This window comes from Tasmannia lanceolata, unplaced genomic scaffold (assembly GCF_043159265.1).
Source record: "Tasmannia lanceolata isolate RefF3 unplaced genomic scaffold, GAP_Taslan_0.1 ptg000012l, whole genome shotgun sequence".
NCBI lineage: Eukaryota > Viridiplantae > Streptophyta > Magnoliopsida > Canellales > Winteraceae > Tasmannia > Tasmannia lanceolata.
The window spans coordinates 9,170,293-9,187,422 of NW_027518689.1; positions in this window are offsets into that span (position 1 = coordinate 9,170,293).

A 17,130-nucleotide genomic window follows, 5' to 3' on the forward strand; every position below is an offset into this window, starting at 1 on the left:
TGGTTGAGTCAGGTAATCTTGTTACCCACTCCCTTATCTTGTTGGTTCATTTATTTGGTTGAGGTTGAAATCTGACTTGGGTGTCGAAGTGGTTGTCCGGGACCAAGCTCGAACCCCTTGACTCCCTTTTATCTGTGATTGTAGATATCTAGTGGCGGTTCTCTATCTGCCGCGCGATCACGGATCCGGATTTTAGCATCATCACGTGGGGGACATGAAATTCGGGAAACGAGGTTACACTTTCCCTTTGGTTTCTTTGCACTTTATTAGGATGAAAGTGTTCTGTTGGCTTCTTTGAAACTTTGATTCAAAGATCCATGGAATAAACCCAACAGAGTAGAAAGAAACTCATGAAATTCAAATTAAGTGCTTATTTTTGTGGTATAATATATAATGGTTTATGATACAAATCTCTTTAATATGATGAGTTTTTTTATAAACTGAGTGTTGCTCACATTATTGGATGCCCCAAAGTGCTCATTTTTGGGCTCTTAAATAGACCATGCTACAAAATCATCTACGTAAGTTCATCCTAGCCCTATGATCTGGACAGGTTTAAAAAGGACACCATGGTATAAATATGTCAATGGATCGGAGGATTAAGATCACCCCATCAAGCTTGTTTTCAGGGCACAGCTTATTTATGCTGGGGTCCAAAATGAACGGTTTGGATCATCCAATAAACTGGGCCCCACTAATATTTTCGGTGCACTTGTATATGGGTGTAGATCAAGGGGACCCCACCATTAGTCGATCATGACCGTCCATCTAGTTTGTACCATCTCGGATCTCCAATGTGCGGAAGTCGATTTTTTCTCTTGTTGCGTAGGACGACTCTCCAATGTGCGGGAGTCGATTTTTTCCCTTGTAGCGTAGGACGACAGGGGATCACCACATTGGGTTCTCAAGGGAGTGTTATTTGAACTGCGCTATTTACGAACTCGGGACCGTGATCCTGACTTCACAAGTTAGAGAAACTCAGAGTCACCACCTAGGTTAGGGCCTAGGACTCGTGCCTGTTCTTTTAACGAAATGAGCATCAGGGCTCCAATTTCGTTGAAAGAACAGTAACCAATGGGGTTCTTTTGCTCTGGGCCTTTGAACCTTATATTATGTCTTGTTTTTAAGGCATGGTCCTTACAGATATCTGGGTAAGGGTTATGATGACAATCAGGGAATGTGTTAGGCACCCCTATATCCCGAATTAATCTGGTCTCTTAACTTGGTCCTGTGGACCCCGATCCGAGAGAGGCGGGGGATGAGGCCCCGACGAGAAAGTCTCTGTGGAATCATCCACGTGAATGGAGAGCTCTACCAAGGAACTCTCGAAAGAATATGCCTCTCACAGCATGAGTGGCGATGTAAGGTGAGATACCTCTCGATTCGGGGACTAGCCCGGATTCGAGACGTACCTTAAACAAAGAAGAGTCGTCATCCAAGGAAGTGGGCCCTGAATCCCATACTATGCTCTGTTGCAATGGATAACCAGAGATATAAAAGAAGGTTCGTGCCTGGTTACGAATTTGGAAGGTCCGAAGAGCACCTCATCCGCCCAAGTGCAAACACTTGGTCTCTTATGCCATTTACTTATTAATTTTGAAGAGTTTTGGGGGAAAGTCATATGAAATGGGAACATATATCTTCAAGAAGATGTCTACCTAATCATGCATGTCTTGAAGATGAATAATAAGCACACACAAAAAGAATGAAATAAGTGTCACCTAAGAATAGCTAGATTTTTAGTGAATTGTCTAAGTGATGTCTAAGTTCTGGTGCAAACGCATGCATGCTACAGCTAAAAGTATAAGGTCTGTACATGAAAGTAAGAAAACATAGCAAAACACAAATCGCGACTTGACTCCATACCCGACTCAACACAACAAACCATAAAACTCTAATGCAATACTTGACTCGGACCAGGATGGCCATCCATCCTGGCTGCTCTACGTATCCCGGCCTCGGGAAGAATCATAATCAACGTAGTTCGATGACCTATTCTAAACTACAATGCCTAACCATCTAGAACTGTTATCCTAGACTCGATCCACTAGACTCGACTGATTTTTAAAGCTTTTTGTACAATTGTTTAAGTTCAAGTGAATTGTAATTTTTAGGACTTTCTATATGCCCTAACTAATGCAAGTTGATTAGTCTTAAGCTAATGTAGGGAGGCCTTACATCCTATGTGTAATTAGGTTGTGCATCATGAAGTAAACCATGGGCTGACTATATGCTTCCTAGTCTAGCCATCGGTTCAACTAAATGTCTAACTGACCACGACTCGATGCCTCCTAACTCTAGGGACACTCACACAACAAGACACACCATATCAACACAAACATGACAGACTCCTAACTCTTAAACACCCCAAATATCTAGGACGGATTCCTAACTTTAGGGGAAGATCTTTTTGAAAAGGTTTTGAAGAAGTTTTATATTTTTAGAAGGTTTGAAATGTTTATTTTTGAAAGTTTGGCAGGACTTGGGATATAGATCCCAAGCTGTACTACGTACCCTATGGAAAGGGATCAAGCCAACGTAGTTCAGAATCTAACTTTCCTAACTACTCTAAATGACTCAAGATTTTTGAGATTTTTTATGTTTTGAAATATTTTTGAATTTTTGACACAAGAGGACAGAATCCTATCATCGTAAAGGTAGGATAGACTCCTATATGATATCCCGCAAAGGTTGGACGGCATCTTATGCTTTGCGGGGGAATTGGACTGAATCACACCTCTGCAAGGGTCGGACAGCATCCTATACCTTGCAGGAGTGGAAAAAAAACACATGACTTGATGAGAGGTTAGATAGAATCATAAACCCTATGATGATAGGACAGAATCCTGAAAGGAGGACTGACTCTCTAGCTAAGGATAGACTTCTATGCTAAGGACAAAAAACTCCTAATGCTAAGGGCAGACTCATATACGAACGAAAGGACTGACTCCTAGTGCACAACCCTAAGAGGGGAGTGTTAATGAGACTAGGCTAGTCTCCTAAAAGAAGAGGAGATAAAGAAGGGGTGCTAATGAGACTAAGCAAGTCTCCTAAACGTTGAAATGGGCTCCAAGTAACCATATCATTGCCCTTGCAATGAGAGGGACCTAAGGTTTAAGGAATGTACATCGAAAAGACTTGGGCAAGTCTTTTAGATAAGAGAGGAGAGTGCTACTTTGACTGAGCAAATACCCTAATGATGGGCTTGGGCTAACGCCTTCATCGCCCTAGCAATGAAGGGAGAAGGGCACATATATACACATTCATGGACATATACAGACACGTACACATTTGTATATACACATCTCATAGAAAAATAATCTTTTACACAAATTTAATACCCTAATTATCACCATATCATTCTTGGAGACAAAGCACAACAGCCTCAATACTATGAACAATATTTGTACTAAGGCAGAATAAAAAACCATACGATATTCATGAGAAACGAATCATACAACAGGGCCTGTAAATATCATGAGGGTGCATGGGCTGCCAATATCAAAAGTGTAAGGACTGCCATTATAAAGAGACATGGGCTGCTAGCACTAAGAGTGTAAGGGCTGCTAGCACCAAGGGTGTAAGGGCGGCCATTACCAAAAATGAAGAAGTGGCTGCCATAGATATCATCATGCTCAGCCAACAAAATGAGGGCTGCTAGGATCCACATATAGTGATGACAAACATAAAGCTGAACCCAATAAGTGGTGAAGGGTGGTCTTTATCAAAAGGGGGTGTGAGGGTGTATCATTATCAAGAAGGGTATAAGGGCTGACATTAGCAAAGTGAAAACAGGACTACAAATATCCTCCTCCTCTTTGTCTTTCTCTATACTGATTTTAAAAAAATAAAGAAAGGAACGACAACAACCTGATTCAAATGGCCTAAGAATATAAAGCTAGCTTCCTTTTCTCATTTCATAGCCGATCCCCAAAGAGATTGAACGAGAGTCATCAAAATTTGACACAATTAACCGACCAACCCATCATTTTTATCAAAATAAGTCCAACCATTCTGTTCATGTACCTTAACCCAACGAGAACGCCTCTAAGGATTTCGAGCTTAAAATATTATTCTAAACCAATCCATGAATAATTCTATTTTGACCCAGGGGGTTCTAGTAATGCCCACTAGACATTCACATCTCATTCAAGCATACAAAATACCTATTTTAGGATAAATCACCTGAACATGTATTTGAACAAACTTCTACTCGGCCATGCAGAAGCCAACTAAGTGTGGCCCCCATTCCCAACTTGAAGAACATAAGGAATCCCCAGACAACATCCACAATGATTTCATTTAAAGATTCAAATGCCCAATCTTTTAACAGTAGTAGGGGTGTAGTTAAGCCAAGCTTTCAAGAATCAGAAATACTCCAGAAGTAGAAACGAAGCTGAATTCCAAATGTGTTAGATAGGCTTCAGATTTTGAATCTTTATTATGCTTGAGTGAAATCAGGGTTGATAATTATGCCATTATGTCTTTAAAAAAAAATACCTTTGCTATTTGAACATAGACACACTGACTCACAAAATCAATTCAATCCAAAACAGAGAAATGAGTTGTTTCATTGTGTCACCCAAATGCACACTTCAAAGCTCAACACTGAGAGAGAATTAGAATGGAAAATAGGGCTATTACTTTATATTCTCCTTTGGGATCATCCAACAACCAGCATGTATGTATGTATTAGGAACCCATTATATATCATAATCATTTCCAGTACCGAATACTCTTCTCCCAATTAATCTAATTACATGAACAATTAGTAGTATAGCATATAATTATAGCATCGGATGGATCATTTCTAACAATTGGAGATCAAGGTTGAAACAGGGGTAATCCAAGCTAAGAATTGACCATATCAAGTGATTTCTATCTCAAAAATCAGCCTCCAGAAAGAAATTAGCAAACCTCAGCTTGCCTTCTTAATAGATTGATCTTCAAAATTAAAAGCAAATAATAACCTTGAACCACACAATCAAAGCTATTCTATCAAATAGAATTTATAATCTGATTATGAATTAAAGAAGAAGGTAAGGAGTTACCTGAGTTGCGAGCTTGAATATGGGTTTCTCGTCCGATCTCTTTCTTCTATGCTCCTCTTCTAGCTCTTTCAAAAACTCAAATACTTACCAGGTGGATTGATCTCTTTCTTTTTTTTTTACTCAACCCTTTCACTGCAACTTTACAATGGTTGAAACCCCTAAAAAAAATCCATCACAAAGATCTAGAATTGGGTGCAAGGTCGGTCATGAAGATCCCAACCAAATGATCGAAGAAATTAACGAGGTTTTGCTATTGCCGGAAAAAAAAGTAAATCAGCCGGAAAAAATGGTTAGAGGTGACTGGGGAAAAAGAAACAAAGGTAACTAGGGTTTCAAGGGGTTTCCAACTTGGATCTATGGCTAATGGTAGTGCAAAATGTGGATCTCAGGCTAAATGATGGTAGCACAAGCAAGGATGAAGAAATCCGGCAAGAATTCCGGTAAGGATTCCGGCAATCTTTGCCGGAGAAGACAACTTTCTCGATTTTCTCTTTGTTAGGGTTTTAACTCTCAAAGTAATACAACGGGGAGTGAGATGGAGGTTTGGGTGAAGGGAAGAACAAAGAGCCGGCAAATAGCCGGAGATTGACCGGAGCTATGCCGAAATCCGGCATATTCGATTGGAGAAGAAAAGAAAAGGGTTTGGGTTTTGATATTTGGGGATCTCTCTCTCTCTTCTCTAATCTGTTTTGACGAGAGAGAAAAAATCCCCCTTTCTTTCAGCCGATCCCTGCTTTTATAGGTGAAAATGAGGATGATATTAACATCCCTTGAGCTTGGTAATTGCACCCCTTGCTATCTTTTTCTTTTAGATGAATTTTTGCCTTGTTATTGGTATGGTCACACCTCCCACTCAACAATGCACTCCCTGATTTTTCAACAAGAGATTCTCCCCCCTTTTGTAGAATGCCCTCATTAGGCCATATAAAGGGAATGACATATTTAGCCCCCCTCTTTCTTCCCTAATCAGCCCATTGTATTGCATTGCACGGTTACTCCCTTACTCCATGGAGTGGGCTGGGGTGGAAAATGGGGTACATACCCCCTCCCCCCCCAAAAAAAAATGATATATATATACACCACCCGTTTCCTCTCTTGGAACAACCCCCTTTTTATGATATTTGGTTTCCCATTTCCCTCCTTGGACAGCCCACCTTTAAGGTTATTCACCCCCCCCCCCTCTTCCACACTTGACTGATGGGACACAAATACCGCTGTGTTCCCAGATATCGCCACGTGTCATCCATGCACGACCAGAGCTCGATCATCATGAAGAAAGACGTTGGAAAACGGCAAAGACCACACAATCATGACACGTGTCACCCTCTCGCCGCCCAGGCTTTATCATCACAAATCATGGAAGGAAATGGCCGCCAAAGCCATGCGCGCCGCCAAAGCAGGGGAACGGCCCAATCCTGCAAAAGAAGGTTTTCTCTCCATAATGATGAAAAGAGCCGCGCGCCTCCCTTTAAAAGGGAGGAAAAGGAAGAAAGGGGGGAGAGGCTTTTCCGCTGAAAAAAGAACTTCACCCATTCTCCACTCTGGACACTGGAAAAAGAGGCGAGGCAACAACAAAGGAGGCTAGGAACTCAATCCTACTCTCCCTGCTAGTCCCCTCCGACCCACTCACTCACGCACCCAGAAAAGATTCCGCACGCTGCCCCTGGTAACCCTGATCGAAACCCGTTCCCCTTCTCGCTGTTCTTTATATTGATCGGTCCAAGGATCTGACTTGGGTGTCGAAGTGGTCGTCCGGGACCCACCCCGGACCCCCTGACCCCCTTTGTTTGTGATTGCAGACCCCGCGGAGGCCCTCTACTGACCACGCAATCGCAGACCCGGATTCAGACGCCATCATTGACAGACCCCTACCTAATGTATTTTAACCACTCCTTTTATACTATAGGGAGGTGTCTGGGTAATATATATATATATATATATATATATATATATATATATATATATTCCTTAGCCATTTTTCAAATGATGCTGTCACTACCATATCTTTTATAGTTACACCAACCTCTCTTGTCTTGTTTGATTGTCACCACCACATTTTGATAACCACAAAAACTCTTCTCGGCCTCTTTGATTAGCACCATCATTTCTCGATATTTACACAATCTCAACATGTCTTTTTTTTATAGAGAAGGCCATTGATGTTGTAGACACCCCATTTTGGCCGAACCCCAAGCTCTGAAATCGAATAAAAATTCCGAAGTTAACCGCAAGAGTTTCGAAAATTTAGGTCCCGAAAATTCATGGAAGCATATTCAAAGTGACGAAAACACTAGTCAAGTTTGTGCAAAAAAAAGTAAAAAAGGATGTGTTAATATCATTTCTTTAGTTAGACAAGGAAAGGTGGGGTGGGATATGAAATATGGTGTGGTAGTACTAAACCCCTGTGGTGTAAAAAAGAGTAGTTATAAATCGGTTAAAGAGGGATGTCCATGCGAGAAATGGAGGCAAAATACATCAATACATCATAGGGTGTTGTCCAAGGAAGAATGTAGGAGTAAAGCACATTATTTCCCTTAAAAGATGGCTGTCTAAAGAGGGAAAGGGGGTCAAAAGAGTAGTCATCAATACAATAGGTAGGGCTGTCCAGTGAAGAAAAAGGGCGGCAAATGCGTCATTTAATTGAGGTCAAAATAACCCATTCTAGTTAGAAATAGGGGTGGATGTAACAAAGATGGGGGGGGTGCTGAAATCAGCCTACACTCCCCCTTTAAAAAGCTCAATCGAGTGGGGTTTGAGGGGGGGGCTATTCATTTTTTAGAAAATCTGAGAACAGAGATGGAGGGAGAGAGTTCAAGAGAAGGGGATCTTAGGGTTTTCATTTTTAGAAAAGAGGGGAAAAGAGGGCAAAAGAGGGCAGAAATTCCGATCTCCTCCTCCGATCGTTGGGCCAGTGATTGGATCAACCTTCTATTCATCTTCTTTTTTTCATCATAATCTTCATGTGAAATCAGAGAATTAGAGGTTGAAAGAGAGGTTTTAAAGGTTTCTAGTTCCAGAATATTTGACGAGAGAAAGAGAAAAATGAGAAGAGAGCTTCGTTTCCATCTTCTCCGGCAAGTCTAAGCTCCGGCCGGTCATCATCGTTTGGTTATCCTAAGAGCCAATCTCTTCATCATCTTCCTTGATACAATCACATCTTTTTCTCACTAAACCCTAACTTTTAATTTCTGAATTCAGCCATCTCCGTTTCTGTCCGAGCTACATAAGTTGCAACCTCCATTTTTTCCGGCAATTCTTGCCGGAAACCAATAGATCTCCTCAATTTTGATTGCTTACTCTATTTTTCACCCTCATTAGCTAATATCATTTTTTTTATCCCCAATGTCCACCTCCACCATCTTTAGATCCCGAGATCTCCACCTCTACCCCTAACATCAACACAAACCCCTTTCATTTTACTAAGTCTCTCAGCTCTCTTCTCTCAATCTCTGGCAGATTTTAAGAGGAAGAAGAAGGAATAGAAGAAGTAGGGTTGGGCATAGAGATTGGAAGAAGCAGAGAGAAGAATAAGTGGATTGGGTTTTAGGGCTTCAGTAGGGTGAAATTGCAACAGATCTGAGTTAGAAAAGGGAATTTAAGGCTCTCATTTCTGGAAAATTGTAGAGAATAGAGAGAAAAGGAAGGCCGGCAAAAGTTAGCTTCGGCCATAACCTGCCGGATCCGATTGTCTTCCCCGACAATTCTAATCCTCCCTGTTATAGCTTCGGATGCTTGAGTGGCCACCAAATGTGAAGAGGATAATCTCTGAATCGGCGATTCTTCATGACATCAGCGAGCCATTCTCCGGCACAATTCCGAGCAATAACTTAGGTAATTCTCCCTTTCTTTTACTTTAATTAGCAAATAGCATGGAGATTGCATCTGGTCTTGAGTGCGTATGTACCTTCACTGCCCATTCAATTTGGAAGTTCATATTAATGTCATATTACATGGGTGTGGATATCAAAGCAAGGTAGTATTAGCAATCATAAATAAGAGTTGTGAGGATTATTTGTTGTTATCTGAATGATAATTGGGAATATAAATCATTGCATGAGGCAAACTATGATTGTACCGATCCCATCCTTTTATCTCTTAGCATCCAAATGCCATTTATTCAAAATCAAACTTCAGTTTTACCTTTTCAAGATTTTACTATATTGATTCTTGAAGGTTTTGGGTTGATGCATGTTGTGTGGCAACTATTATTGAGAGCTCCTATATTTTGTAGTTCTGGCTTCTATTAGATGGGAAATTAGTATTAAAAAGTGTTCCAAGATTTCATTAGGCATGGGTAATCAGTACACTGAGGTAGTTTTACTTGGTTGTGGCAATAGTGTTTCATGGTTGTTGGGGATACATAACTGCTCTCACAAGCTAAACGGTTATCATATGATGCTTTTTCTCTCCATATATGTTGGAATTGATGGGTGCCATGGTCTGTGGTAATCATGTTCTAAAAGTGACACTTACAGACACTTTACCATCCATTCTTTGATTGTTGAAGTTTTGATTTTCATTTAGCCATGTGTTCCGATTCAATGATTTCTGAATGATTTCCAACATTTGAATAGCGATTGTCTTGCCGTATATATATATATATATATATATATATATATATATATATGTTATCCGGAGAGAAGTAAGTTTTTTGGACTGATAGGGAAATTAACAAAGATCAATAGTTGTGTTTGCTTGTCTTATCCTTGTCCAGTGATTGAGTTGAACGTACACTTTGGTAATGCAATGATGGTTGGATGTCTGTTGATATATAGAGAGAGAATTATGTAGGAAGTAAGGTAGCATCGAACCAATACTCTGAATGGTACAGAATTTAACCAATTGATTCACATGAATATTGGATTAGTTTCTTTGATCGTTAATCGTTATTTAGAGCTATTGCGGCATGTTATTGTATGGCAATACAGAATGAATTAGGTTCACTGTAGCTCTTAAGTTAGGCTATGCTCTTGTTAATGTGAGTGTGAGTATCAAAATTCAGAGCTATGATGAGGATACTTGGAGCCCACTTTTCTGTCTAGGAGGCATGCCTTACCTCATTTATAGAATCCATATTTGGAGACAAGCCTTGTCTCATTTAGAGAGTTTCCCCTTTAGGAGGCTTACCTAGCCTCATGTTAGAGCCCCCCTTCTTCTAGCAAGTCTTTGACTTATTTTCCCTCACTTTTGATAGTGTTTTTAGAGAGTCTTTGAGTCATTTCCCCCCTTCTTTGGTGTTGGTAGCTGGGGGCTTCTCCTTTAGAATTGTAGTCTTTCTTCTTGCGATTAGAGACTAACTCAGTCTTATTGAAGCTTTGCTTGCTTGGGATTTCGGATCATTTTCTCTTTTCTTAATACATTTGTTTATTTGTTGTGGATCGTCTCTTTGAGACGCTAGTTGCTTGTTCGGGGTTTCCCCTTTAGATTTAGGGCTTTGCCCTAGTTTGTGGTGTTACTTGCGTGTTCCCTTTAAGAGTGAAAGCATTTAAAGGTCCTAAAATATTGAAGAATTTTAAAATCCAAAAATATTAAAAATTTGAAACTCAAAAACATTTCAAAACTTTAAAAATATCAAAAACACTTGAAAAACATTAAAATCCTTAAATCATTTGGAGTGTTAGGTTTTAGTTGGGAGAGTTCTATATTCGAACTACGTTGGCTTGATCCTCTTCCACGAGGTACGTAGTGCAGCTTGGGATCTTTATCCCAAGTCCAGCCAAACTTTGTAAATAGATTGCATAAAAATCTTTGTCCTTGATGTATTGTTTGTTTGTTGTGTGCTTGTTTTAGAGTTAGGGGTTTGTCCTAGAGTTATAGGAGCGCCTCCGTCTGGTCAGTTGGCAATCCACATCGCCGACTGATGACTAGAATAGGATGCGTTAGTCCGCCCTTTGTTTTTCTTAGGAAACACAGCCTAGTTATACATAGGTTGTAGGAACCACCTGCATTAGCTTAGGGCTAACCTGCATTTAGTTAGGGCATATAGGGTGTCCTAAAATCTACATTTCACTGGAATTTAAATAATCGCTCATGAAGCTTTAATAACTAGTCCGGTCTTTTAGATCGAGTTTAGGATAGATGTCAAGGTGTCTTAGGCATCATAGCTTAGAATAGGAGCGAAGAACTACGTTGCTCTGATTCTCGTGGAGGCGGGGATACGTAGGCTTCTTTGGATGAACATCAGATCATCCAAGGATGCGAGCTAAATCGCTTAGAGTTTTAGGATTTGTTGTATTATTTTGTTGTGTTCTCTTACTTTCTTGTGCAGACCTATACATTTAGTTGTAGCATGTATGTGTTTGTTCACCAGAACTTAGACACCAGTTAGGCATGTCACTCATAACCTAGTTGTCATTAGGTGACACATCTTTTATTTTATTTTGTGTGTGCTTATTGTTTTATCCCCTGGTCATGCATGATTAGGTAGACGTCTTCCCGGGGATATTTTGTTCCCATTTCACATGAATTTGCCCAAAATTCTTTGGAGTTAATGAAAATGGGGGTGCTCTTCGGACCTTCTCCATTCGTAACCAGGCATGAGCCCATATATATTTCTGGTTATCCATTGTACAGAGGATTTAATTTTGGGGTTCCATAGCCTATCCATGGATGGCGACTCTGAGTTATTTTAGGTACATCTTGGTTTGAGGATTTATCCTTGGATCAAGAGGTATCTACTTTGTATCGCCACTCATGCTATGCTATGAGGGTGGTATCCGTTTCGAGACTTCCTTGGCAGAGCTCTCTTTCATGTGGAGATCTAGAGGATGTAGGGACTCATTTCCTCATCATCGTATCACGGATTGGGGTCCACAGATGTTAGCACTACATTGTTTCAATAATGGCACAAACTTAGGTTATATTTTCTTTGATTTCTCACCCGTTTTACCTGAAATTTTACAAGGACAATCTTGGAAATGGGAGTAACCATTGGTAATCTTTCAAACACTAAAAGATAGGATGGATCAGTGAAAAGATTAAAGCAAGGTTGTAGACAAGCATTGGGAGCTTAGAGGTGCAAATAAAGGAGTGCCAGTATCAAGAATTCAAGGGTATTGTTGTAATTATATTTTTTTCTCAAAATAAGGGAAAAGTGGGGCAACTTGCAAAGGGACTTAACGGAGAGTTTAGGGGCTATTCAGGCTCCAGTACAACTTCGAAAATGATATGCAATAGAATGTTTTTTTAGGGTTTTTGAATTTAGGCTTGAGTCTTTGGGGATTTCAAATATTTCAGGACTCAAATTTTGGGAATTTTATTGAATTTTGAGATTTTAGGGCCCAGTCAAAATGGGGTGTCTACAGGTCCTTTAACTTGGATTGGCATTTTTGAAGAATTTGAATCAAGATAATTTATCTTTTTATTCGTTTGAGATCATATGTCACAAACCCAAGGAGGGAATTGCAACTGATCCCAATTGGGTCGCCAAATCTAATGGAAAAATATAGTGCGGAAAGTAAACGTAAGGCAGAGGGATTTATATCATAATTTGCTCAGCCATGGGGCCAGGATTTTATGACGTCACCACCTCGTACCTTACTTTGTAAAGGAAAATACAGAAAGCTGTAAATTGCAGAAAGTAAAAGAAAGGCTGAGGGATTTATATCATAATTTGCTCAGCCTTGGGGCCAGGATTTTATGATGTCACCACCTCATACCTTGCTTTGTAAAGGAAATTACAGAAAGTTGTAAATTGCATAAAGTAAAAGAAAGGCAGAGGGATTTATATCATAAGTTCAAGGGGCAATTTGAGCGCCCGAGATCTTATGATGTCACCACCTTGTACCTTACTTTGTAAATGAAACTGCAGAAAGATGGTAAATTAATTAATTTTATCGGGAGAATTTGGCAGCGTAACCGTGCTGTTTGGAGAAGAGGAGATTTGAAGCTACCGAGATTTCGGCGGCATAATGACTCTATGTGGCTAAAGAGCTTTGAAGTTGTCAAAATTTCGGGAGACCAACAGTGCTACTATTGAAAAGTAGCTCGTAGTTCTGCAAAATTTGGCAGAACAACGGCGTAAAAATAGGATGTCACTTCGAACCTTCAGAATTTCGGCGGAGTGCCGACGCCCAGTGTGAGCTACCTAACGTTTCTCTACCTTCTCTCTTCTAGAAAGAAAGCTAACTAGGATTTTTCTAAAATTCGACAAGGGTTCGGTGCTAGAAATACGCCGAAGGAGAGAAAACACAAAAATAGAGGAGAGAGGGAAGAAGTTGTGAGAAACCCTTACCCCCTCCTATTTATAGGGTTTGGGGGGATATTTTGTGGCAAAGTCGTCAAAATTATGCGCAATCAAGTGCTTGGATTCGTCATTTCTGGTACTTTCCAATGAACCTAATATCACTTGCTTCCAGAAAACAAAGTGTCCTTTGGTTTGCCATAAAAAGGTAGGTGCTATGTAAACATGCTTTATTATTGCCGAAAATGGCGGGTACTACGTAAAAATAGGCTTTCCGGTTGTTTCTCAGGAATAATAAGGTTTTTCGAAAATCATTCCCTTTTGCAAATACCCTAAAGAGAGATTGAGAGAAACCTAATTGGTGCTCTGGGACTCTTCATAAGATTCTTCCTCGCGACACATATCATTAGTACCCGCCTTGACAAAATTGGGTGTCTATAGATGCCCCTCTTTGGTAGAGGGTGCAAGGCACCTAAATGCCAAAGTAAGGAGACAACAAAATTTTGTCATTGGAGACTAATGATAGGCTTTAAAGACTCACATCGAATCCTAAGGCGTGCAGCCTTCACCAAGGAATCTTGCTGTCAAGTCATTGAGTGGAAACTTCTCGCTAACGATTTTTGGGGTTTTAAAAATACGACTGTTAGAATGAGTCTTGGGTGGAAGTCGTTACTAATAGTCGAGAGGGTCATCAGTTGTCAGGTTTAGGACACCTGACTTTGGGAGGGACCTTTGGGTTATCGAAAGTCAGATTCAGGACACCTGACTTGGGGAGGGACCTCAGGGGATGTCATTTTAACATCTAGTGCGGACACTGATAACAGGAATGCCAAATTGACACCTGATGATTGATACGATGGATGGTATGCATGATTTTTTATATGATACTGTGTTTTAACAGTATTTTGATTTTGATGAGTTGCCGTGTACAAACGGACTTACTCTGGTTTTGATTTGATTTGCAGGATCACTGCATGGACTTATTTTGATTTGGTGGGCTACCGCATAGAAACAGACTTACCCTAGAGAGCTCAGTGAGATAACAGGTTTACTCAGATTCGATACCGTGTGATAACAGGTTTACTCGGATTTCGAGGGTTACGTCTGATCATTGACTTGGATGCGAATAAACCAAAATGTTGAGAATTGGCCTGGCGAGCGAGTGATCCTGGGTTGATCAAGGATTGGCCTGGTGAGTGAAGGATCCAGGGCCAATGGAATTGACCAGGTTGGCGAGTGAGCCTGGGTCAATCAGGTATTGGCTTGGCAAGCGAATGTGCCTAGAGCCAATGGAATCGACTAGGCAGACTAGGGAGCCTATGTCGATAGGGGATTGGCCTGGCGAGCAAAGGATCCAGGGCTAATGGAATCGACCAGCTAAGCAAGTGAGCCTGGGTCGATCAGGGATCGGCTTGGCGCGCGAGTGTGCCTAGAGCCAATGGAATCGACTAGGCAGCCAAGGGAGCCTATGTCGATAGGGGATTGCCTGGCAAGCGAAGGATCTAGGGCCAATGAAATCGACCAGGCTGGCGAGTGAGCCTGGGTCGATCAGGGATTGGCTTGGCCCGCGAGTGTGCCTAGAGGCAAAGGAATTGACTAGGCAGGCGAGAGAGCCTATGTCGATAGGGGATTGGCCTGGCGAGCGAAGGATCCAGGGCAAATAAAATCAACCAGGCTGGCGAGTGAGCCTTGGTCGATCAGGGAGTGCCTTGGACCGAGTGTTCCTAGAGCCAAAGGAATCGACTAGGCAGGCGAGGGAGCCTATGTTGATAGGAGATTGGCCTAGCGAGTGAAGGATCCAGGGCCAATGGAATCGACCAGGCTGGCGAGTGAGCCTAGGTCAATCAGGGGATTGTCTTGGCGCGCGAGTGTGCCTAGAGCCAATCTAAGTTGACAAGATTGAATCTGATAAGGATCTTGGGTAATGAATTTGATAGATTCCTCCGGGATTGAATGCCTTTTATTTGTACTGGTTTGTGTTTGTCGTTTGTTTTGAAATAAAGTGTATTTTTGTATAAATAGACACCCGTCCTAGGTGGATATTTATACAAAAATGCCCCTAGTTTAGCTCTTTGAACATCTTTGATTTTGAACATTTTGCATTGTTAGTGACAACTAACAATGCAAAATGCCCCTAGTATGGTTTCCTTAATGATTTGATCATACATTTTTGTATTATTAGTCATACTTCTATGGCTAATAATACAAAATGCCCCTAGTGTATATGTTCCCATAGACAAGAGAAAGTTAATACAAGGTAAGAAATGAGAGAGCAATTTCATTGCAATGATAAGAGGGTTCTTTCTGAGCGCTCCTGATCATGAGGTTATGTCTTTCTGCACATTCTTCTTCTGTACGCGGGGTACTAAGCTGCATCCTGATTTCTTCTAATCAGGGAGAGATTCACTGTGTCTTTCCTTCAACATATGATTACCTTTGCTGGGTAATGGCTTTGCTGGGGGAAAGGCTAATCTTTTCTTTGACTTTCTCTGTGAGGGAGGAAAGAAAGGAGACTCAACTCTTACTAAAACAAATGCTTTTGATTTATTTTAGGTAGGTTGAACCTTAGAAGATGAGTTTGGATGTATTTGTACATGGGCAGGGGTCCCTGCCCCCAGTGTTTCAATCATAGTCCAAAGTCCCTTTACATTGTTCAGAGTTTTAACGCATTTTGTTTTAGATCAAAGAGTGCTTCGCCCAGTCTTTATTGAGGACATGCCTTGCCAACAACTAAGTCGCCTTTTGCAGTTTTTCTACTTGGTGGACCGTTTTGCCTTGACTTTTGCCACAAACGCCCTTTTGGGTGTCCATTTCTACGGGCATAATGAGCCTATATTTTGCCTAAGCTGCCCTTTCAGGTTTTTGACTTAGCGGGAGTTCAGATCTTCTTGTTCTGAATATTGGGAAGACTTGTGGGGGATCTTGAAAAAGGTTTGTTGATTTTGCCAACGGTGACCGAGCCTGAGATGATCAGGTTGCCTACGTACTCTAAAGAAGGATTGGGATCAGGTCCGCGTAGTTTGAGGCTTTTTGCTGAGGAGAACTAAATGGGTAGTTTGGCTTCGCCAAATGGGACCGATTCTGAAGTGATCAGGTTGCATACGTACCCCAAAGAAGGATTGGGATCAGGTCCGCGTAGTTCGAGGCTTTTTTATGGGGAAAATGATTGAAAGGGGTAACCTGAAAGGTTTTGTTGGCTTTGCCAAAGGGTGACCGAACCTGAGTTTACCAGGCTGCCTACGTACCCCAAAGAGGTCGGGATCATGTCCGCGTAGTTCGAGGCTTGAAAGCATCTTCAAAGGGTTTTTGAATTTTGTAGGTGAGTCATTTTGGCTCTAGTCGGCACATGGAGGCCTTTGATTCTTTTGATTTGATTTAGGTTAGCAGGTTCTAACATTCTATCTCTATTTTGATCAAGAAGTCTGACGGCTTTTCCGGACAGGGTTTCATCAACGATATAGTAGCTAGAGCAGTTTGGTCTAAACTTTCTCCTAGGATTGAAGATATGAGTTCGGTATTATCTAAACACCATATCCCCCTCTTTGGAAGTTCACGACTTAGCTCTGTATTTTCAGTAGGTGCATCAGTTAACTATTCTTGCGACAACCTTGCCTTTGACAAACTTTAGAGTAACGTTCATGATGTTGATTTTTTTACAAATGGTCGTCGGGTGATTGCTGGTGATAACACCGAGGGAGATGACAAACAACTCTTGATTTCTTTGAAGGCTTCTTGACAGTCAGTGTTCCACTGTTTGGATAGTCGTCCTTTGGACAGGCTTCATTAAGATCAACGCAACACCTTATTCTTTCGTCTTCCTTAGGAACAGGAACGATGTTTGATAACCATTTGGGATATGTGACAATCTCTAGAAATCATGCTTTCAATTGATTAATC